General features: G+C 48.5%; 1 protein-coding gene across 1 annotated transcript in view; it reads right to left on the bottom strand.

Moving 5' to 3' along the window:
* The window catches only part of LINGO3 (leucine rich repeat and Ig domain containing 3), a 66,354-nt gene extending 48,028 nt beyond the window's left edge, over positions 1–18,326 (bottom strand). Inside the window, exon 1 of the mRNA XM_060232552.1 lies at positions 18,304–18,326. The gene's annotated coding sequence lies outside the window, so the exon portion shown is untranslated. The remainder of the gene's footprint in view (positions 1–18,303) is intronic.
* Positions 18,327–22,678: the final 4,352 nt, after the last annotated feature.

Raw genomic sequence — 22,678 nt, 5'->3', positions numbered from 1 at the left:
AATGAGGGGCAAACTTATCTGAACTGTGACAGTGATTTTTCCAGGCCCAGCAATCCCTAAGGGCCACACCCTCGGGATGGACGTTTCCGCCCCCCCCCCCTGCTCTAAGCTGTGGAGTCTTGTGTGCAAAAATTCTCCTTCATGAGCTACTGGCGTTGAAGTCGTGAGCGACTGCATAAATCAGTTTGCTTTGGGGCCGTTTTTCCTGAGCTAAGACAAAAATGTGTGAGCAGGATGCTAAAAAGCTGTGAGCTAGTTCACATTAACTCAGCTAGAGGGAACACTGCGAGCAGGGGTGGTTTGCCATTGCCTTCCTCTGCATACCAACCCTGGACTTCCTCGGTGATCTCCCTTCCAACCACTGACCATAACTAACCCTGCTTCGCTCCCATGCTCTGATGAGCTCAGGCTAATCCGGACTGCTCCAAACCTCGCTTCAAATTCGTTTCAGAGGGTAGCTGTGTCGGCCTGCCAGATTTGAATCCAGTAGCGCCTGACGGACCAGCAAGATGCAGGGACTCTAGGGGAAACCCTCCCCCCCAAAAAAATCTTGTTGGTCTCTACGCTGCTACTGGATTTGAATCTAGCTGTTCTGATATTTCAGACAGGGCTTTTTTTGTTGCAGGAACTTTGCATATCAGGCCAAACATCCCTGAGGTAGCCAATCATCCTGGAGCTTACAGTAGGCCCTGTGCTAAGAGCCCTGTAAGCTCTTGGAGGATCAGCTACATCAGGGGTGTGTGGCCTAATATGCAAAGGAGTTCCTGCTACAAAAAAAGCCCTGTCAGTGCCCCCCCCCATACTTTTAGGGTTAATAGTTCTGAGCTGAGAAATGCTTGGGGAGGGTATGGGGAAAGTGAACAGACATAGAGGTTCACCCTCCAAAGCAGCCAGTTTCTCCAGGGGACCTGATCTCTGTTGTCTGCAGACCACATAATAGTGAGAGATCTCCAGGCCCCACCTAGAGGATGACAACCCTATTTTCATCCCAAAAGTTTGCACTGGCCCTCAATCGGCTGAGCTGCCTACTTTCTACTCAGGGAGCTTATTTGGTTTGCAGAAAGTTGCCTTTAATTGCCAACTGCAGATTTATTTTTTTAGGCCAAAGCCCTCCAGAGAGCAGATTTCAAAGGGGGGGGGGAGCAATCTTTGAATCAGGTGTCTCCTGTTCAAAGCAAAAGTGTTGGCAGATGCTGGCGGGAGGGGGGGGAGGAGGAGGAAGAGAGGCACATGGGATCCTTTTGCAGCTGGAGGTACCTGAAATCCATATGCATGAATGGGCATAAAAATACAGAGGAAGCTGGAAGGGAGGGGAGCCTTGGGAAAAGGAACAGATATATCAAAGCTTTTCTGCAAGCCCCCTTGTGATTTAGACAATCCCTCCGGATTGAGGAGAGGGAGCTTGGCGGAGTGGGGGGGGGCAACAACAGTGCATGCTACAGAACCCTCCGGCTGGGAATGGTAGCCAAGTTCTGCAGTGAGCCAAGATGGGACAGGTGCACTGGCAGAGCAAAGGTCTAGCAAACAGATGGAGAGCAGGAGCCGGCCGGACTTAGGAGGAGGAACAGCCCTGGGAACAGGGAGCAGGGCCACAGGTGAGATGTTTTTCCAATAGCAGGAGTGCCAACTCTGGGTTAGGAAGATGGGGGCTTCCTAGGGAGGGCAGGTTTTGGAGAGGGACCTCAGTGGGATATAATACAATCTAGTCCGCCCTCCAATGCAGCCTAGAAGCACAGAGTTGGAAGGGATCTTCTGGATCATCTAGTCCAACCCCCTGCACAATGCAGGAAATTCACAAATACCTGTCCCCCCCACACCCTTAGTGACCCCTGCTTTGTGCCCAGAAGATGGGAGGGGGGGGGGGAACTTTTAAAAACCACCTCCAGGATCCATTGAAAAACAGGCCTGGAGGAAAAATGCTGCCTAACCCCAATCTCCCTGACTAATATTTCTCTGGGTATGTAAGAAAGGGCCACGAGAACGAAGCACTGATGCAAGCGCTTCCTTCCCCCCTTCCTATGACCTGCCTAAGTTCACAGAATCAGCATTGCTGTCAGATGGCCATCTAAAAAGGTAAAGGTAGTCCCCTGTGCAAGCACCAGTCATTTTCGACTCTGGGGTGACGTTGCTTTCACAGCAGACTTTTTACGGGGTGGTTTGCCATTGCCTTCCCCAGTCTTTTACACTCTCCCCCCCCCCCCCGGAAACTGGGTACTCATTTTACTGACCTCGGAAGGATGGAAGGCTGAGTCAATTTAGAGCTGGCTACCTGAACCCAGCTTCCACCGGGATCGAACTCAGGTTGTGAGCAGAGGGCTCCGACTGCAGTACTGCAGCTTTACCACTCTGCGCAATCTAGCCTCTACTTAAAAACTTCCAAAGAAGGAGAGCCTGTTCCTCCGGGGAAACTGGCCACTGTAGTCTGGGGATCAGGTCCCACCTGGAGGTTTGGCAACCAATGGGAAAACATGGTAAGGTTGAGTCCTGGAGAAAATTGTACAATAAATAATTATACAAGCAAATGCTTAAGCTCAATTCAATTTTTATACATGTATATCGTATCCCAATATGTAGTAATGCAATTTAATATTCACTATGACAAATAAGCAGTATACACTCCGTGCTAAGTAACGATGCAGAGAGTCCACATTTAAAGAGACAAGCTCTATACTTATACGGAATCCAAGGTGCTTAAGCATTTGCTTGTACAATTATTTATTACACGGTTCTCTCCAGGGCCCCACCTGGAGGTTGGCAACAGTACCCCTGTGCTTGGAGCACCCAGAGCCAGAGGGAAAGGCAGCCTTCAGGTACTTCGATAGACAGACTGAGTAATTTGTGCTATCAGTCAAGGCACAGCAGCAGCTCGGATTGCCGATTTTCAAAGTCACCAGCATCTCAAAGGCTTCTGGCTTTTCCTGCGCTAAATTTAACGAGGGGGTTGGGAAGGAGTCGAGATTGTGGCTTTTCCTTCCAGCCTACATCCAAAGGAAAACAAAAAACAGAACATCTGCCGCTCACGGTCTTGTGGTTCTCTTTCCACAACCAAGTCGGTGCTCGGAGCGAAAATCACTGATTTCCAGGCATCCCTTTAATCCCTGGGTCCCAATCCCCAGCTGAATTCCGTGACTCCGTCCCCCCCACCCCCGGCATCTCCCTCCATCTTTGCTCTGAATTTGTATAGTATGTTCTTTGAGACAGGGACCGGCATTTTGTTCTGGGGATTCCAGAAAGCTTCATAGGTGAGAAAGAAAGAAAGAAAGAAAGAAAGAAAGAAAGAAAGAAAGAAAGAAAGAAAGAAAGAAAGAAAGAAAGAAAGAAAGAAAGAAAGAAAGAAAGAAAGAAAGAAAGAAAGAAAGAAAGAAAGAAAGAAAGAAAGAAAGAAAGAAAGAAAGAAAGAAAGAAAGAAAGAAAGAAAGAAAGAAAGAAAGAAATTGATTTAGGGTTGCAAGGTTTTGTGAAATAATTTGATTGAATTGCTTGAGTAAAAATCTTGATTTTTCATACAGGCGTTCTCCCCTTCCTTTCATACAGCAGAGAAATGCCTCTTCCCCACAGCCTGGTGTTTGCAAATCATTTGCACGGTTTTAAAAAGAATGTGTTTTCCCTCTTCAGGACTATTATGTATTCATGCGCAAACACATGCAAATTTCTTTCATTAACTTTTAAAATCCCTATGATTAATCCAGTGAGAGCGCTTAAATTAAGCCACAGTCCTAACAATTTTACATCTGAGATGCCAAACAGAGCATGTACACATGGCTCAGATTTAGTCGTGCGCTCTTCAATTCTAGGCTTGACTACTACCACAAGACACTATAAAATCCAGGGGTGCCCTTGAAAACAGCCCTGAAAGGGTGGCTGGTGTAGAACACTGCTGTCACCTACTGGCTGGATGACAGTGGTAAAATGCGGTTTACATCATCTGCACTGGCCCAGGATCTATTCCAGGGGCCACACTTGAGTACCTTTACAACCCATGATTGGATCTTGGCATGTGCCCCTTCCTTCAAGCTGGTAGGAAAAGCTGTTCAGAAAACCCACTGCTGAAATGGGGAAGACAAGCAGGGCCTTTTTTGCTGTGGCTCCAAGGCTGGGGAACCAACGGAAGATGTTTTAGCACAGGGAGCTTCCCTTCTGACATTCCGCACTAACCAAAAGCTTGAGAAGCTGCTGGCTGGTCAGAAGCCGTCTATTGCCTAGCTGAGAAGAGACCTGTTGTTAACTGTGGTCTTGGTTTGGTTCTGAACTAGTATGATTCCATCCTGTGACAACCTGCCCCAAGTCTGCAGCATCAGCATTTGCACAGAAGCACTCGGATGCTACACACATCATCATCATGTTGCAGTCTGTACAACAACCCTAACAAAGTAGATGAGTACGACTATCCCTATATTTGGAGGCCAGTGTGTGTGTTTTTGTGAATGAGACCAGCTGGTAAATTTGCAGCAAAGGTGAGATTTGAACCACCAGCTTCCAGTTTGGCTACACTGTCACACAGCAAAGTCTGAGACAACAGAACAAAAGACCAATATCTTGCATGCATTTTAAGGATTTAAGATCCTCCACAAAACTGCCAAACCTGGAACCAGTTGCTGTTAACAATCCTAGCCCTAACCTGGATAGCCGAGGCAAGCTTCTCAGATCTCCTCAGATCCTGGAGGTTAAGCAGGGCTGCCTTGGCAAGTAGTTGGATGGGAGACCTCCTTGGAATACCAGCAGTCGGGAGGCAGAGGCAGGCAATAAAAAGCCACCTCTCTGGACATCCTCCGTAACTCAGTAGGGATCACCAGAAGTCACCATGATTTCCAGGCATGCACACCTGTGTGCACACGCACAACACACCTCTGCAAGGACAATCCAAACACAGAATTAAGATGAACTGAAAAATCTGAAAGGGCCTCACAACCACTGTTCTCTCTAAGCTGAGATAGTGTGAGCTAGCTCACAGTTTTTCCACCTCTGGCTGACACATTTTTGCCTTAGCACAGGAAGCCTCTCATTTTCTTTAGAGAGGCAGCGTGTGCTGTATTGGTTAGAGTGTCAAACCGGGATCTTGGAGACTCAGATTCGAATCCCTACTCTCCCACGGACACTGACTGAGGGACCTGGGACTAGTCACACCCTCCCAGCATAAACTACCCTGCAGGGTTGTTGTGGGGACAAACTAGAGGAGATAAGGTAGAGGTTGGTCCTTGTTGGGGAGAAAGGCGTGATATAAATAAGGTGGCCAACTTCCAGGTGGCACTGCTATTCCAATTGATCTCCAGATGACCAAGGTGAGTTCCCCTGGAAAATAATGGCTGGTTTGGAGGGTGGAGTCTATGGCATTGTATCTGGCTGAGGCCCCTCCCCTCGCCAAAGCCAGGTCTCCCCAGGCTCCACCCCCAAGATCTCCAGTTTATTCCCAACTCAGAGCACTGGCAATCCTCAGTCTAAATTAAACAAATGAATGAATAAATACTCCCAAGCATTTCAGGTTGCAAGAACAGATCGTTGGCCTGGCTTGGCAAAGGCAGCTCGTTGCCTCCACTTCTGGCAAAAGCCAACCAGCCAATTACAAGCACTGGCCGCTTGCCACGGGCCGGCCGCCCAGTTCCTCCCAGCAGCGTTCTTGGAGGACAGGCCATTCCACTGCTCAGGCCTGACCTGAATTCTGACCCATGAGAACAATCTGGACAGCAAAGGAGAAATCTGAACTGTGTTATCGTTCTTACCCCTCATTTAACTGGATGAGAATCTTGAGACCAGCTTCCCATTTCCGTGCCAGCATCCAAGCGGCTGTCAGTCGGACGAGGAGCGCCGCAGAAGATGGAGTGCGGGTGGGCTTACTGTGGCTGGCTCCTCAGTCTCTCTCCCCTTCCTACCTCTGCAAATTTGATTTTTAAGGATTACAGTTCTTTGGAAAAAAGCGCTCTGGCCTCCGGAGAGGAGAGGAGCTCTTTCGTAACGGGCAGCCTACGCGAACGGATGCCTGAGCAGCTGAGTGCCGGAGGGCTTATGAAGAACAGCAGGCGTTGCTTCCCCGTTCGGCCTCTTAGGACCTGAAAAAAATACGACTTGACAAGCAATCCGGTCCGGGATCCCTGCACTTCTTGGGTCTGGCACGGCACAGCTGGGAGCTCTCCCTTGGCCCCAGCAGAAGCCACTCTCAAAAGACACGGGTGTTATCAGAAAGGAAAGGGCCAAGAGAAACAGGGCAACAGTTTTGCGGTGCAGAAGACTGGCTGATGGGCACAGGGAGAGAGGGAAGGCCTCCAGGCCCTCTGAGGTCCAAGCAGGAGCAGGCAAGCCAAGAGCACACTGAAGATCCCAGCTGGGGCTAATCCCTGGCGCTCCTCCAGAACAGGGGTGGCCACACTTGCATAATACAAGAGCCGCATAGAATAAATGTCAGATGTTTGACAGCTGCATGACATGAACATCAGAGGAAGGAAGGAAGGAAGGAAGGAAGGAAGGAAGGAAGGAAGGAAGGAAGGAAGGAAGGAAGGAAGGAAGGAAGGAAGGAAGGAAGGAAGGAAGGAAGGAAGGAAGGAAGGAAGGAAGGAAGGAAAATGGGGAGGGGCAGGAGAGGTGGAAAGAAAGCAACTTTAACTTTAAATGCCTTCTCCAAGCCACTGGCTGGCTTGGTTTGGAGAAGGGATTTGAAAAGAGAAATGCCTTCTCCAAGCCAGCTAATGGGGCGGCAGGGGCTTCGAGAGCCTCACAATATGTGTGAAAGAGCCACATGTGGCTCCCGAGCCGCAGTTTGGACACCTCTGCTCCAAAATTTAAGAAGAATCCTGCTGTTTTAGCCAAGTGGTCCATCCACTCCAGCATCCCGTTTCCCACAGTGGTTGACTAGTTGTGCCCCAAAATAGGACACAAATCTTGGCACAAAACACAGAGTATTCAGCCTCCTTTCCCCTGATGTTACCTCCTAGCACTGGTAGTCAGAGGCCGACTGCCTCTGTACGAGGAAGTTCTCTTAACTCGCCAGGATTAGTAGACATTGATGGACCTGTCCTCCCTGAATCTGTCTAACCCAAAAGCCATCCATGCTTACAGGACAATCACAGTGCAGCGCATTCCACCTTTCAGTTACCCACTGAGTTAAGAAGCATTTTCCCTAACCTTGTTGGGTCACAGAGTCGTGGGAGAGGGAAATGTCCCCTCTGTCCATGTTCTCCACTCCATGCATCATTTTATAAGCTTCTGACGTGTCCCTACCATGACCTGCATGGCCCAAGCTTACCCAATCTTATCAGATCCTGGAAGCTAAGCAGGGTCAGCCCTGGCTAGTATTTGGATGGGAAGACACCAAGGAATACCAGGGGCTCTAAGCAGAGGCAGGCAATGGCAAACCAGCTCTGAACATCTCTTGCCTTGAAAACCCTACCAGGGGTGTCGAACTCATTTGTTATAAGGGCCGGATCTGAAATAAATGAGACCTTGTTGGGCTGTGTCATGTTGGGTTGGGTCGGACCGGGCCATGTGTGTACCTATTTAAGATTAGGTAGCAGAGATATAAACTTTATAAAGGACACAAACACAATTAAAACATTCGCCCTTGATCTTAAAGGTGCTTTCTTTGTATTTCTCCCATGGGATCTAGGGAACTTGGCAAAGGAAGCTGTGGTTCTTTCCTGCTTTCTCTAGGGACTGGTGGGGGGAGAAGCCTTAGCCAATAGAAGGAAGAGAGGCTTGGATCAGTAGCTCTGCTGTATGCTTGAGAGAGCCTGGAAAACAAGCACTGCCTTAGCCAATGGAGGAGCTTCAGCCAATGGAGAAAATAGAGGTTTTGCTCTGTAGCTCCGGTGCAATTGAGCAAGCCTCACAAAGCAAACTGTTATGCAGAAGGAAGCAAGAGAGAGGGAGAAAGAAGCAGATGACAGCCAGTTGCTCAGGGGCCTGATAGCAGCCCTCTGGGGGCCTGATTCAGCCCTTGAACCGCATGTTTCACACCCCTGCCCTACAGGGTCACTGCAAGTCAGCTGCGACTTGACAGCACTCCCCCCACTATCACTTCTTCCTTCTTTTTCCTCTTTAAACTAAATCTCCCCAGATTCTTTAACCTTGCAGGCGCCTAGGCTGCCAACCAACCCAGAAGGTCATTCTGGAGGTCAACTCCTGCACTGCTGAGAGCTGGAAACAACCTCAGTGTTCCAGAAGCCCTGCCTTGGGTGATCTATGCCTGGGACTTTCAGAAACTTAATCAGGCTTGAATCTTGGCACAAAACACAGAGTATTCAGCAAAAAAAAAATTCCAGTCTTATTTTTTTTCCCCCATCAGAAAACTTCACTGGTTTATTTTTTAAAAGGCAGTGCCACCTTGCATTGTGGGGAGAGGAGCTTTTAGCAATGATTCTCTCATGCACTCCCCTAGCATTTTAAAAAACAAATATTTTGCAAAGTCGCTGAAAGGCTGTGGCTGTAAATCTGTGGAAGAGCCTCTGCTTTGCATGCAGGTTTCAGGTTCAATTCCTGGCATCTCCAGTTAATAAGGACCAGGTAGTGGGTAATGTGAAAGACCTCTCCCTGAGACCCAGGAAAGCCACTGCCAGTCTGAATAGACAGAACTGACTTTGATGGACCAAGGGTCTCAATTCAGTATAAAGCAGCTTCATGTGTGTTTGCTGGAGAAAGCTGCAGGAAGCTTGTGAGATTTGCTCTGGGCCTTCACAACAACCCAGCGAAGTAGGCCAAAAGATGCTCATGTCATAAACTGAGGCAGAAAGAGAATGTCCCCAGCTTGGGCTTTATGGTGGCATTCTGTTCCACCAGCAGAGCCACAAGCCCCTCCAGCAAAACAGCTTTCCTGCAAATGGAGGAGTGGAGAGCCAGTTTTACTGATTTCCCCCTCCCACTGAAAACTTCCCCCACCAATACACACACACACCTGGTTTCTTCAGGCCCACTGGTCCAAAGGGACAAAATTTGGAAGGAGGCGAAGGTGGCGAAGCTGCCTTTCTCTCACAGCCCCACTTACTCTTAGAATTCAAACCTTTCTCTCACAGCCCCACCTACTCTTCTTAGAATTCAAACAGTGCTCTCCAACCACTCAACCGCACCAGTTCTCCAACATATTGGGAGAGGGGAGAGAGGATAGTGTCCTGTACCCTTTCCCTTCCTGTGAAGCCTGCCAAAATTTGCCTCAGAGAAGCATTTGTTTTGCCAAAAGAGATAAAGTGCGGATACAAAAACAAACACCCTTCTCCTAAAAGCTCCGACAGTCATGCCCAGAAGTCAAATGGATGTTCTTAGCAAACCCATCCATCCCTGGATGCTTTTGGCACCTCACGTTGGCTTTCTTGGCTGCAGGTCTAAATTGAGATACGCAAAGATGTGGCTGGTTACCTCGGATCAATACGAATTTCAGCCGACTTGGCTTTGCAGCATCCCACCGCCTCCAAAACTTCTCCTTTCCCACAAATGACACTGACCTCCTTGCGAGTCTCTTCCCCTGGGCTCTTTCCTCAATGCATAATGAAGTTAATTAAAATTCATTACAAGATACATTTACGGTATTAGGCTTAAAGCGGAGACGGTATTAGAAAACGTTAGGCCAATTCGTGCAAGACAGGTTTCGCTGATACAGTTAAGAACGGTTCCTCAGTGGAATAGGCTTCCTCAGGAGGTGGTGAGCGGGCTCTCCTCCTTTGGAGGTTTTTAAGCAGGGGCAAGATGGCCATCTGACAGCAATGCTGATCCTGTGAATTTAGAAAGATCATGAGAAGGAGGGCAGGAAGGGATTGCATCAGTGCTTCGTTCTTGTGACCCTTTCTTACACACCCAGGGAAATGTGGATTGTCACTTTGAGGTCAGGCAGCAATTTTTCTCCAAGCCAGTTAGGCCAAGGATCCTGGAGTTTTTTGCCATTTTCTGGTCATGCAGCCGGGGTCACTGGGAATGTATATGTGTGTGTGTGTGAAGAATTTGTGAATTTCCTGCATTGTACAGGGGGCTGAACTAGGTGACCCTCGAAGCCCCTTCCAACACTATGATTCTTCCACTATATTTTAATCTTCTGCTATATTTTAATGTACAGTATTCTTTTATTCTAATGGCAAACCAGAATGATGTTTATAATGTATGTTACATGTTCAAAAGTAAATTAGGTGGACAGGAACAACTCTGGGACAGACATGTTCTCAGTTTAACCCGGACTTGCAAGCAACAGAGCCATGAACAGACTCCATTTATTGCTTTATGACACTCTCACCATCAGTCTCATGACACTCTCACCATCATTCTCCCATTCTGACATGTTACTATTTTTTGGTTCCCCATGCAAATGCTATCCAGACCAAATGTTCTTTCAGTTTGTTAATTTCACTATTTTGCCACTGAATTCTAACTTTATACCGCTTTACATTTTTAACCACTGCCCACCAGCTATATGAAGCTCTGCTCACTGTGCCCCATCCCATTGTCTGATGCAGTGTGCATGCATATGAAAGCTTACATTCTGAATAAAACTTTGTTGGTCTTAAAAGTGCTACTGGACTCCTGCTTTGTTCTATTGCTTCAGACCAGCATGGCTGCTCACCTGGACCTATCTACTATGACTCTTGTGCTCATCGCAGAGGAAACTCCACATCCCATTCAGTGGAGCCTCCACATCCGGAAGCAGTGCACCTCCTGCTGCAAGTTGTGGTGAATAAGCTACAGCAGATAACTATCAGCATCTCCACCCACATCAGGAATAATAAGAAGAAAAAGATGATGATGATGATACTGGATTTATATCCCGCCCTATACTCTGAATCTACGAGCAGTCAGTCTCCTTTACCTTCCTCCCCCCACAACAGATGCCCTGTGTGGTAGGTGGGGCTGAGGGAGCTCTTACAGCAGCTGCCCTTTCAAGGACAACTCCTACAAGAGCTATGGCTGACCCAAGGCCATCGCAGCAGCTGCAAGCGGAGGAATGGGAAATCAAACCCGGTTCTCCCAGATAAAAGTCCACACAGTTAGCCACTACACCAAACTCGCTCTCGAGAGGTACCAGCCAGCCTTGGCTGAGCCAAACACGATGGACTCATGGTATGATGGAACAAGTCAGTCCCAGCCACCTCTTACCCACCTATCACATCAAGCCTGTTGAGAGCTTTGTTCCCGTGAAGGCCAAAAGCTATCCTTGCAAGCAGACAACAGACCATGCCAAGTAAGGGCGCTCCTCCAAAGAGCTGTGAGGATTTTCCCATGACAGAATTGCCTTGTGGGTGGAGATCTCCTGGGATTACAACTGATCACCAGGCAACAGAGATCAATTCACCTGGAGAAAATGGCTGCTTTGGATGGCGGACTTTATGGCTTTATACCCACTGAAGTTCCTCCCCTCTCCAAACCCTGCCCTCCTCAGGCTCCACCCCCAAAATCTCCAGGTATTTCCCAACCCAGAGTTGGCAGCCCTGGGTCAAGAGGTCCACATGTTTTGCATTTGTTTCTTTTTTCTGACACAACAGGGCCCCCCCTTCCTTTAATTTAGCATCATAAGACCATAAGAACATGAGAAGCCATGCTGAAGCAGGCCAATGACCCATCCAGTCCAACACTCGGTCACACAGTGGCCAAAAAAACCAGATGCCATTAGGAAGTCCACCAGTGGGGCCAGGACACTAGAAGCCCTCCCACTGTTGCCCTCCTCCAAGCACCAAGAATACAGAACATCACTTGCCCTAAACAGAGAGCTCCAACAATACCCTGTGGCTAATAGCTGCTGATGGGCCTCTGCTCCATAAGTTTATCCAATCCCCCATTGAAGCCATCTGTGCTTGTACCTGCCACCATCTCTTGTGGCAGTAAAAGGTAATATAGGAAAGGGACCCTTTAACAGGGCCATGAGTTCTAAATGGCGCCTCCATGTTTGGGGCAGTCTGCCTCCAATTCCTACTGAGACAACTATCATCATGCCCCACTTGTAAACGTCCCAGGAATAGCTAGTTAGCCATGGTGAATGCTCTCAACTGGGTGCGGTGATCCAACCAGGCTGTTCCTCCATTTCAGTGTCTGTCTTCTCCACATCTTCCTTCTCAGACCCTCATTTCTCAGCACATGACCAGCTCTGTTCCCCTTTCCCTTAGTCCAATGTCCCCAGGACAATCTTCCTTTCCTATACGCATCAGTTTCTCAGCTTCTGTGGTAGAAGACAGGTCTCTATTCACCAATGTTTTATAAAACCAGCCTCCTGATTCCATTTTTTTGTTTCCAAACTAAAAAGCATCAAACTATGATTAATCCACAGTTCTTATCTCATAACCCCTCACAGAAGATCTGTGGAAACCAGTCACTTGAATTCCCATTTTATTAGCGAGATAGTTGAGGCCAGCCAGGAATGAAGGAGCTCTTGCAGGCCAAGTTTACTTAGAAAGTCCCTAAACTGGATTTGAATTTGAACCCCAGTTCTTCCCCATTCCGAACCCTTTCCCTCAATCAGATGAGCACATGTGTATTTGAGACAGCATGTTTGGAGACACAGTCCTGGCATCTCTCAACACCAGGTGCTGCCCTTAGCCAATTTGTCCCTAAGGCCCAAGTCTTGCCAACTCTCCCAGCACAACCCCAGAGAATGATGGGAAATAGCTTAAAGCAGAGATGGGATGGAAACTGAGTTGTCAACCTCCTGTTGGGGCCTGGAGACCTCCCAGAATTACAACTAATCTCCAGACGACAGTTCCCCAATCAGCAATACCCTGCTTAGGGCCCTTCTTCCCTCCCCAAACCTTGCTCTCCCTAAGCTCCACCTCCAAATATTCAGGAATTTCCCAAACAGAGCTGGAAAAACAAGTCCAATCCAGAGGGCAAGAAACATACTCACAAAATGCACCCCAGAGACAAAAAATAAGCCACAGAGACAAGACCTTGCAAAGGACGCCAAGGACTAGGCCGAAAGCCTCTCAGTGTCTTCAGCCATTCACAGCTACTGTAGGCTCTTATTGTGAAGTAGGTCCAAGCCGTCTGACACTTCAAACTAGAGATGTAGACTTAGCAGTTCTGGGTTGGGAAACACCTAGAAATTTATGGGTTGGAGGCTGGGGAGGACAGGGTTCAGGCAGGTAAGGGACTTCAATCATAGAATCCACCTTCCAAAGCAGCCATTTTCTCCAGAGGAACATCTTGGTTGTCTGGACATCAATTGTAATCTTGGAAGATCTCCAGGTGGCACCTGTAAGGTGGCAACCCTACCATCAGCACCTCATTTCTCCAGATCTGAGGATCTTTCTGTGAGGCAGAAGCGAGCCAGCCAGGCTCCAAGGGATACAAATGAGAGATGAAAAGGCCAGACGTCACGCCAATCCCAGCAGGCCCAGTTTTCGAGTCTGTTAAACATTGGGCACAAGTTCATACAGGCAGGCTTGTCTCTCTGCATAAGTAGCTTACAAATTAAACTCGTGACTCAGGAGAGTCCCAGAGAGCAAGCTGTCAACGCAGCTGAGCAACGGAGCAGGGCCGAGGAGCGCATGATGTGTTAGCCAAGTTCAGAGCAGATTTTCCAAAAGACACTGCTGATTAGCAACACAGAGCCAGAATGCTGACGGTACTCTATATGCAAAGACCACAGAACTAACCCAGAAAGGGACTTGATGGGACCAAAGTGGCACAGGGTTCAGAGCACAGGGGTTTCTTTCACTAGATCCATTTCTATTCCACAGAACTCCACCGAGCACTGCAAGAGGTTCCCAGGCATCGGCTGCATGACGGCGACATTCTGTCAAGCCACAAAAAAGCTCCCAGGTTACCAACCGTGGACCTCACAGCAGAGATTATCAGGTTTAACTGGCCTCATAGGGAACCAGAGTTTGCTCCTTTCGAAAGGCAGGCCAGCAAAATGAAAAGCTGCCAAAACAACTCGGGGAGAGGGATAAGCAGCCCAAACGAGATGGACCCAAATATAATTTGGAGAGGATATCAGATCAAGGCAACCATGTTCCAGAAATAAATCAAAATGCCGTTGGGTCGGCAGGCAGCAAAATCAGAAGGGAGAAAGCTGAGCAAGTAAAGTGGTACAACCTGGATGAGAGCCACAAAGTGCTCAGAAAGCGCAGACAGTTCAGGTTCACAGAGGGAACATTTGTTCCCGTCTGCCACGAGATCTAGTAAAGAAGAATTTTGGGGGAATAAATAACTACATACATAAACAACCACAATCGATTATATGAGGTGTCCAACATGACGGTTTCTTAAAATGGAAATTTGCGAGGGAAGAGAAAGAGAGAAAGAGACACATGTGTCTGCTCCAATTTACTGAACTCCATCCGCGTGTGGCAAGCAATTTCAGCAAACAGATCTCCCATGGTTCTTTAGTACCAGTTTTCTTTCACGGGCCTTTGGGGGCCTGTTTGTAGCGGAGTGCTTTGCCATTTCGCCCTTGGGAAGAGGAGAGCAATCTCCCCCAAACAATCCACCCAGAAAGCGTTGCAGATGAGGAGAGATCTGAACCTACCCCAGCCAATACCAGCACGCTGTACCCAAAGAAGACACATCCTTTGACTTTTAAATCTGCGATCCAAACTGCAGACGCTGTACCCTCTTTTGAGAGGATCCAAAAACCAAGGGGGGCAGGAGCTGCAGGGTACCTAACAGTCAAGAGTTTCTGCAGATGTAAAGCAGGAGCAGTGAAATCTAACCAATCAGGAACCCATCAGTCATGACATTCAACAAAGACACAGTTGAAATCAGAAAATGGAAGGAAGGAAGGAAGGAAGGAAGGAAGGAAGGAAGGAAGGAAGGAAGGAAGGAAGGAAGGAAGGAAGGAAGGAAGGAAGGAAGGAAGGAAGGAAGGGAGGGAGGGAGGGAGGGAGGGAGGGAGGGAGGGAAGAAAGAAAGAAAGAAAGAAAGAAAGAAAGAAAGAAAGAAAGAAAGAAAGAAAGAAAGAAAGAAAGAAAGAAAGAAAGAAAGAAAGAAAGAAAGAAAGAAAGAAAGAAAGAAAGAAAGAAAGAAAGAAAGAATCTTGTGCCACCGACAGGGCTGCAGTCAGACATCAAAACAGCCCTGGGGCAAACATAGTCAAGAGCCACAGGTAGGGCTGGCAGTGCCATGGAACCATTCAGCTTGGACTCGGCCTGCTGCAATGTCAACAGCAGGTACTGCCTACGTCTGTTGCCATCTGCTGCCCAAGTCTGAAGGATGAACAGAGGTATCGGGGCAGATGTTTTCAGGGACTAGAGCTCACTTCATCTAACAAACGGTGTGTCCTCCATTGGCAGGCACCATTTACTGATACATACCCAGACATAAAAAAAATAACAGCAGGGTCAAAAACAGTAAATAACATAATAAATAGCAGGGTCAAAAGAACACAATGCATAAGGTAGAACGTTCTAAAAAAATCTCCCACTGCCAGCAATTCCAGCATGTCAAGGCCGCTTTGACCTGACTGTTTATACTCTGGTGGAGCTTGCATTTGTGTACTTGTGTGTGTTATTTACGGAGGATGCACTATATTCATCTGACAAATCCGGCTCCACTCCAGTTTTCTATTACAATAAATCTGTTCCTTTTTAAGATCCAGAAGACATTTTTGGGCTGTTTTCACTGCAGACAGCCTCTTCTGGAATGGAGGGCCATCAAAACAGAGATACTCCTCTTGATTTTTGCAGAAAAAGACTAACAGAGGATGATTCACAAACAGAACCCAAGAGATCTGCCTCTTCTCTATCCTCCCCTCATACCATGTTCACTGGACCACAGTGTAATGTATTGAACAGTCATCTGTGAAAGCAGACAGACCCAGACTTTGGGCTTGTCAAAATGGCACGGAAGGGGGGGGAGGGGGGAATGCACCCATGCACCCCCAGCAGGCCCCAAATGGGGGCTTTGGATAGAAAGGCCAGATCTCTTACAGGAAATAAGACCCTTGCCATGTTTAAGGCAGAGCTCAGAGCACCAAACCAAGGATGTATCTATTCAGATGTGTACGCTGGGGTGACCCAGATGGCCCAGGCTGGCCTGATCTTGTCAGATCTCAGAAACTAAGCAGGGTCAGTCAGCCCTGATTAGTATTTGGATGGGAGACCACAAAGGAAGCCCTGGATGACACAGAGACAGGCAATGGCAAGTGACCATAAAACCCTTACTGGGCTTCCATAAGTCAGCTGTGACCAGTGTTCCCTCTGAGTCAGTGTGAGCTAGCTCACAGGGTTTCTTTAGCCTCCAGCTCAAACATTTTTTGTCTTCGCTCAGGAAAAATGGCCCCCCAGCAAACTAATTTATGCAGTAGCCGAATCGCTTGCTCACAACTTTCATGCCAGTAGCTCACAAAGCAGAATTGTTGCTCACAAGACTCCACAGCTTAGAGGGAACATTGGCTGTAACCTGATCCTGCTTTCCACCATGAGGATGGAAGGCTGTAAAACATCCTTCTCCCTTCCTCTTCGGGTGGCTTTGCACCCAACGCAGGGCAGAAGGCAAGTGTGGGAATGACTTCACACCCTTCTGCTTTCTGATGGCTTCGGACAGCTAATCAGTAGGGCAGCGTCCCCCAATGAGCTTGCCTTGCCATTCCTCACCACAGCATTCCCACAAGGTTTGCACTTGGCATCCATCATCCTAACACCTTCAAGTGCAGCGGAAGAAAATCCACATTTCTTCTTGGCATGCACACACACACACACACAAAGCAGCAAACAAAAATCCATATTTCTTCTCTTGCATGCACACACGCACACACAACTACAGCACAGATTTCTGCTCCCGGTTTCCTAATTCAGTCCGTGTGGAGACAAAGACTGCAGGTAGAAAGACAAACCAGCGCACACACACACACACACTCCAGCTGTATTACTCAGACTGCAAACCTGTTCCTCAGACTCCAGCACACCTCAAAAGGCTTTCCTTAGGAAGGCAGCCTCAGAATCCATCTAAAAATCAGGAAAGGTCAAACTAAATGAGATGTAATGGAACAGACAGCAGCCCCTCCATATTCAGGTTACGTATTTTAAACTGGAATCCAATTACTGGGGGGACTGCATATTTGACCGGAGTCAGGTTTAATTTTACCCAGAGGGGAAGAGCAAAGCAGTTACACAGCCTAGTTTTGCAGGTTCCAACCCCTTTCATCTGCATTCTCTAACAGGTACAAAGTATTTCAGAGAGAGACGGTTTCTCTGGTTTCAGAGGGGACTTAACACAGAATTAAGACCAGCTGGAGCATCAGCCCCAGCATCCCGTTTCCAACAATGTCCAGTCAGAACCTGGAGAGAAGAACACTGTAATGTTTCCCAGCGGCTGGAGACCTACATCCCATACTTCGTGTTTTCACAAGCATAACTCTTAGGAAACTTAAAATACTATTCCCTCACCTACAGAACGGGACCTTCTGAATCTGGGCCCCCAACAGTCGGTCCTGAGACTGTGGAGATCCCTTTTGGAAGCCTGCAAGAGGTGTTTCATGCAAGGCTTTTTTATTGTAGTTACATGCAAGGAGAGCATGCTCAGGTGATCTGGGAGGGCAGAGGCCATGGTAAGGCACCTATTTCGCAAGCAGAATGTTCCAGGTTGAATCCAGGGCATCTCCAACGAACAGAACCTCAGGGGCTGGAAAATGACAGCCACGGCCAGTCAGAGAGAGCGATCCTACATGGACCACTGGTCTACAGAAAGCCAACTTTACTATGGGGATCATGTCCCACAGACACCGTTGGGATCTCAAGCACAGCAGCTTGCTCCCAACTCTTCAGATGCCTGAAAGCAAGGAGCCGTTTTTCAGTTGTTTCTCAAAGCGTGCAATCTCATGCAATGCTACTCCAGTCCACAGCGACCCATTGTAATAGCATTACTCTGGAATAATATTGCATCGGATGGCACTGAAAGGAAACGGAATGGTGGCACTCAGAGGCGAGGGAGCTGCATCCTAAGGCAGCTGTCCATCGCACTCTAGCCTGGGGCCAGCCTCGGGTCTCCCTCCGCCTCACGCTCTGCAACTCCGGATCCCCCGCTCCGTGAGAACGCACAAGCTCTCCGGGCTGCCGCCTTCGTCCTCTGAACTCCCCAGATTTCAAGTCCAGAAACCGGCGAAGGGATCGGGAGCCAGGCAGGTGAGGCGGTGTAGCCAAGGTTCACCTCCGGGCTCCCCTCGGCTTCGTCTCCACCCCTGCAAGCCCCAGCCCGGAGAAGAAGCGCTCCCCGCCCGCAAGGCGTCCGTTTACACGAGACACGCGAGAGACACGCTTCCTCGGGAGCCAGGGCCGGAGATCGGGTCCTCCGGGGCTCCAGGGAGACTCGACGTCTGCTGTGCAAGTCGAGGGTGGGCTGCTTCGACTCTCCGACTCCCCCCTCCCCGCGATCACGCGTGTCCGCAGCCCCTCCCCCGGCAAAGCCCCTCACCGTGGCCGGCCGGCGCGGTTCTCCATCTTCCCCGGGGTCGTGGGCTCCTCTCCGGCGGGCAGCCCGTGGCGCAGCGGTGGCGCCCGGCTCTTGTCTGGAGCGCCGCGCACGTTGCAGCGAAGGGGGCGGGGGCGCCTGCCCGGCCTCCCCGCCCCGGGACCGGAGGCGCGCGCGGCCGCTTGCAGGGAAGTCTCCGTGGGCAGCAGCAGCCGAGGCCGAGCGCGCCTCGCCCCCGTGAGCCGCCCTGCCACTGCCGTCGCCTTCTTGCACTGGCCCTCGCTTGCTCCCGGAGGCGCCCCCTTGTGTTGCCGGGAAGTCCCTGCAGCCGGGGTCGAGGCAAGCTTACTCCACCACCAAGCGCAATGGTGGGGGGCGAGGTGTCTGTGTGCCTAGGATTGCAGCCTTGCAAATGCCGACTCCTAGGCTGCGATCGCACCTCGTAAAATAATGCACTTTCAATCCATTTTCAATGCACTTTACAACTGGATTTTACCGTGTGAACTGGCAAAATCCAGCTGGAAAGTGCATTGAAAGTGGTTTGGAAGTGCATTATTGTGTGTGCATAGGATTGCAGCCGGGCGAAGAGTTGCAAACGCGCCCACTAAAATAATGCACTTTCAATCCCTTTTCAATGCACTGTACAGCTGTTTACAATGCACTTCACAGTTGGAAAGTGCATTGAAAGTGGCCTGAAAGTGCATTATTGTGTGTGTGATCGCAGCCCTAAGGCGTGCTTACTCGAAGGGAAGCCGGATCGTGTTCAGTGGGGGCTTCCTTCACGTCTGTATCCTCTCCCAGACTTGCGAATTTCCGCAAACTACTCTGGAAAGGATGCGCAAGAGCGGAGCTTCCGGAAGGTGAGAGACCTGCGTGCTTACTTCGAAGTAAACGCCACCACCGGGACGTCCGCTCCAGGGGAGGACTTTGAAGGATCTTTTAAAGGAGATGAACCCCAACGTGAAAAGAGTTCAGGCGCTCTCGCAGACAGGGAATGGCTTGCCCAGCAGAGATGGGGAGGGAGGCGCTGAAGGATTTGTTTGTGCCGAGGATCAGGCGGTGGACAACACAAGATAATCCCGGAGTGGCATTTGCTCACTTTTGTCTGGCAGATCATTCCCTCCCCCTGCACTGAGGATTGCCCAAGGGGGCAGGCACAGACCACTGCCTCCTCTAAGCTGAGTGAGTGTAAGCTAGCTCACAGTTTTTTAGCTCTGGCTCACACATTTTTGTCTTAGCTCAGGGGAAATGGCCCCAGAGCAAACTAATGGATGCAGTAGCTCACAACTTTAATGCCAGTAGCTCACAAAGGAGAATTTTCACTCACCAGACGGAGCCATTGCACATGACTGCCTTATTATTTGTCTATCGAGGTCAATCTTGTCTCCTGTGACAGGCAGCGGCTCTCCAGGGTCTCAAGCTGAGAGGTCTTTCACATCACCCCGACTATCTTATCCTTGTTAAACTGGAGGTGCCGGGAACTGAACCTGGGACCTTCTGCACGCCAAGCAGGATGCTTTCCCACTGAACCACAGATCAGATGCTGTAGCCAGAGTCAGACTACTGGAATTGTCTCCTCTGATGGCAATCGGCAGTCCTCTCAGGCAAGCGACAGTCTTTTGTATCACCTCCTACCAGATCTTTTTCATTGGAGATGCCAGGGGTCGAAGCTGGGGTCTTCTGCAAGCCAAGCTGACGCTCTGCCACCGAGCCACAGCCTCACTCCGGCATTTTGCAGAATAAAAGCAATAAGAAAGCACTCACCAAATCCCACATACAAGTTCCCTTGGGGCCAGACCCTTCTGTCATTAAACACAGTGCAGTTGACACATCCATTTGCTAGCTTTGTCGATACGCGCTGCAAAATATAATCTCTGCCTATAAAAATCTGGACCTCAGTGACCAAGCGATCTGGTTTGTAAGTAACAGAGGAAACGTGAGCAGCCATTCCGGCATCTACTCCAGAACCCGATCAAATATTTATTTCTCTGCAAACTTAAATCCTGACACCTAGCTTCCATAAATAACAAATGAAGGATGACCTTAAAAATGTTAATTATTGAGATCTTGGATGAAGAATAACTGCAGGGGGGACAAATTAGCATTTTGTCAAGACTGTTTTTTGGGCATGGATTCTGTAGTAGGAGCGGATACTCCCAAGATTCTTAATGGGGAATTGAAGGAAAACGTTAGGAAAATTCATAGCAGAAGGAAAAACCCAGGGATGGCAGAGTGACTGTACAGAAATCATAAGTGAAAGGGGAAGGTTTAGCTTTTGCAAATGTAAATTTGAACTATTAGCCAGCCAGATGTCTTGAGGCTAATGTTTTTTTTGTAAATGATAAAAACAAAGGTATATTGCCAGATACCCTGATCTGGAAGAGCCGATCTCATCAGAAGTTAAGCAGGGTCAGCCAAGGTTAGTACTTGGATGGGAGACCACCAAGGAAGTCCAGGGTTGTTACGCAGAGGCAGGCAACAGCAAACCACCTCTGAATGTCTCTTGCCTTGAAATTCCTCAGGGTCAAGCTGGCTGCAGACTGGTGCCACTTTCCATCACATATTGCAGAATACTCTGACTTGAAAACTCCAGAATACTGACACAGGGCTTTTTTTTCTTGTAGAAAAACCCTAGCAGGAACTCATTTGCTGCTTCGCACAGGGTTTTTTTTTTTTTGTAGAAAACATCCATCAGGAACTCATTTGCATATTAGGCCACACACACACCCCGACATCACCATTGTTTCACACAGGGTTTTTTGTGGAAAAAGCCTATCAGAAAACTATTTGCATATTAGGCCACGCACCCCTAACATCACCATTGTTTCACACGGCTTTTTGAAGGAAAGGCCCAGCAGGGACTCATTTGCATATCAGGCCACACCCCAGATGCCATGCCAGTCGGAACTGCGTTCTTGTGCGTTCCTGCTAAAAACAACAACAAAAAAACCCTGCTCTGACTTGAAAACGGAGACAAACTTAATGAAACTTTGCAGAACCCAGATACGTCTACAACTTCAGTGGTTTATTAAAAGGCAACCTAAGGCCTATTTCATTACAAACTTCTTGCTGTATATAAATGACAATCTTTCTCTTGATAGTGGAACATAAATTTAGATTCAAATGTGACAGTCGGAATGTTGTGATATAGTGGGAGGAGCAGAAGGGTACGTGTCATGGAATCAAAAGGAAGTGAAAACAAGGAACAACACACCCGCACCCACGCACAGATTCATATAATAGTCATTTAGATGAAACATATATCAACTTCTCTTTTTTGCCACCAAGTCGCAGCTGACTTACAGAGTTGCCATCGGCTTTTCAAAGCAAGAAATGCGCAGAGGGTGGTTTGCCATTCATTGACTTCCTCATTGTACCAACCCTGGACTTCCTTGGTGGTCTCCAATGTTCCCTCTAAGCTGTGGAGTCTTGTGAGCAAAATTCTCCTTTGTGAGCTACTGGCATTAAATCTGTGAGCAACTGCATGAATTAGTTTGCTCTGGGGCCATTTTTCCTGAGCTAAGACAAAAATGGGTGAGCTGGAGGCTAAAAAAACATTAGCTGGCTCACACTAACTCAGCTTGGAGGGAACACTGGTGGTCTCCTATCCAAATACTAACCAGGGCCAATCCTGCTTAGCCTCCTAGAACCAATGAGATCAGGCCAGTCTGTGCTATCTACATCAGGGCTATCTACATTCATCTCTAAGGAAGGTTTATTTCCACAACAAGAGTTAAAGAACAATGTACGTTAACCGCTTTCCTGCTATTAATGGTAAACATGGCAAATACAGAAAGGCTCCAAAATATATTTCTTCATGCTAAAATGAAACATGTCTCAAAATTGCTTTAAGTTTGCCTGGAGTAAAATTGCTAGGATTCTTTAGCTGGCAGTCATGAACGGGAGTCTAATCACACCCTAAGGACTTCATATTTGCTTCCAGCGTGGGCTTTCCTGGCTGAGCCCCCACTTTGTCAGGCACATGCATGTTGTGGATCTTCAGCAGGTGGTCATTTATATATGCAGTTATTGCGGGGAGGGAAGCAGGGGTCCGAAGACCATCTGGTGCATCTACATGGGGCAAGAGCTCATAATATAGAACTGAAGTATAATCAAGAAAAGCGCAGAGACACCATTCCTGATTGCAGTCCATGGCTGTTCCTCTAGTTGTGCTAAGCTGGTAGCACCAGGAATATCTTTTGTTGTTCAGTCAGGCAGTCAATTCTGACTCTTTGCGACCCCATGGACAAAGTCATGCCAGGCCCTCCTGTCTTCCACCATCCTCCGAAGTCTGCTCAAATTCGTGTTTGTTACATCAATAACACTGTCCAGCCATTTCATCTTTTGCCGTCCCCTTCATCTTTTGCCGTCCCCTTCT

The sequence above is a fragment of the Heteronotia binoei genome, chromosome 2, assembly GCF_032191835.1.
Source record: "Heteronotia binoei isolate CCM8104 ecotype False Entrance Well chromosome 2, APGP_CSIRO_Hbin_v1, whole genome shotgun sequence".
Classification (NCBI taxonomy): domain Eukaryota; kingdom Metazoa; phylum Chordata; class Lepidosauria; order Squamata; family Gekkonidae; genus Heteronotia; species Heteronotia binoei.
The sequence above is the reverse complement of the archived record's forward strand: the minus strand, read 5'-3'. Positions and strand labels throughout refer to the sequence as shown.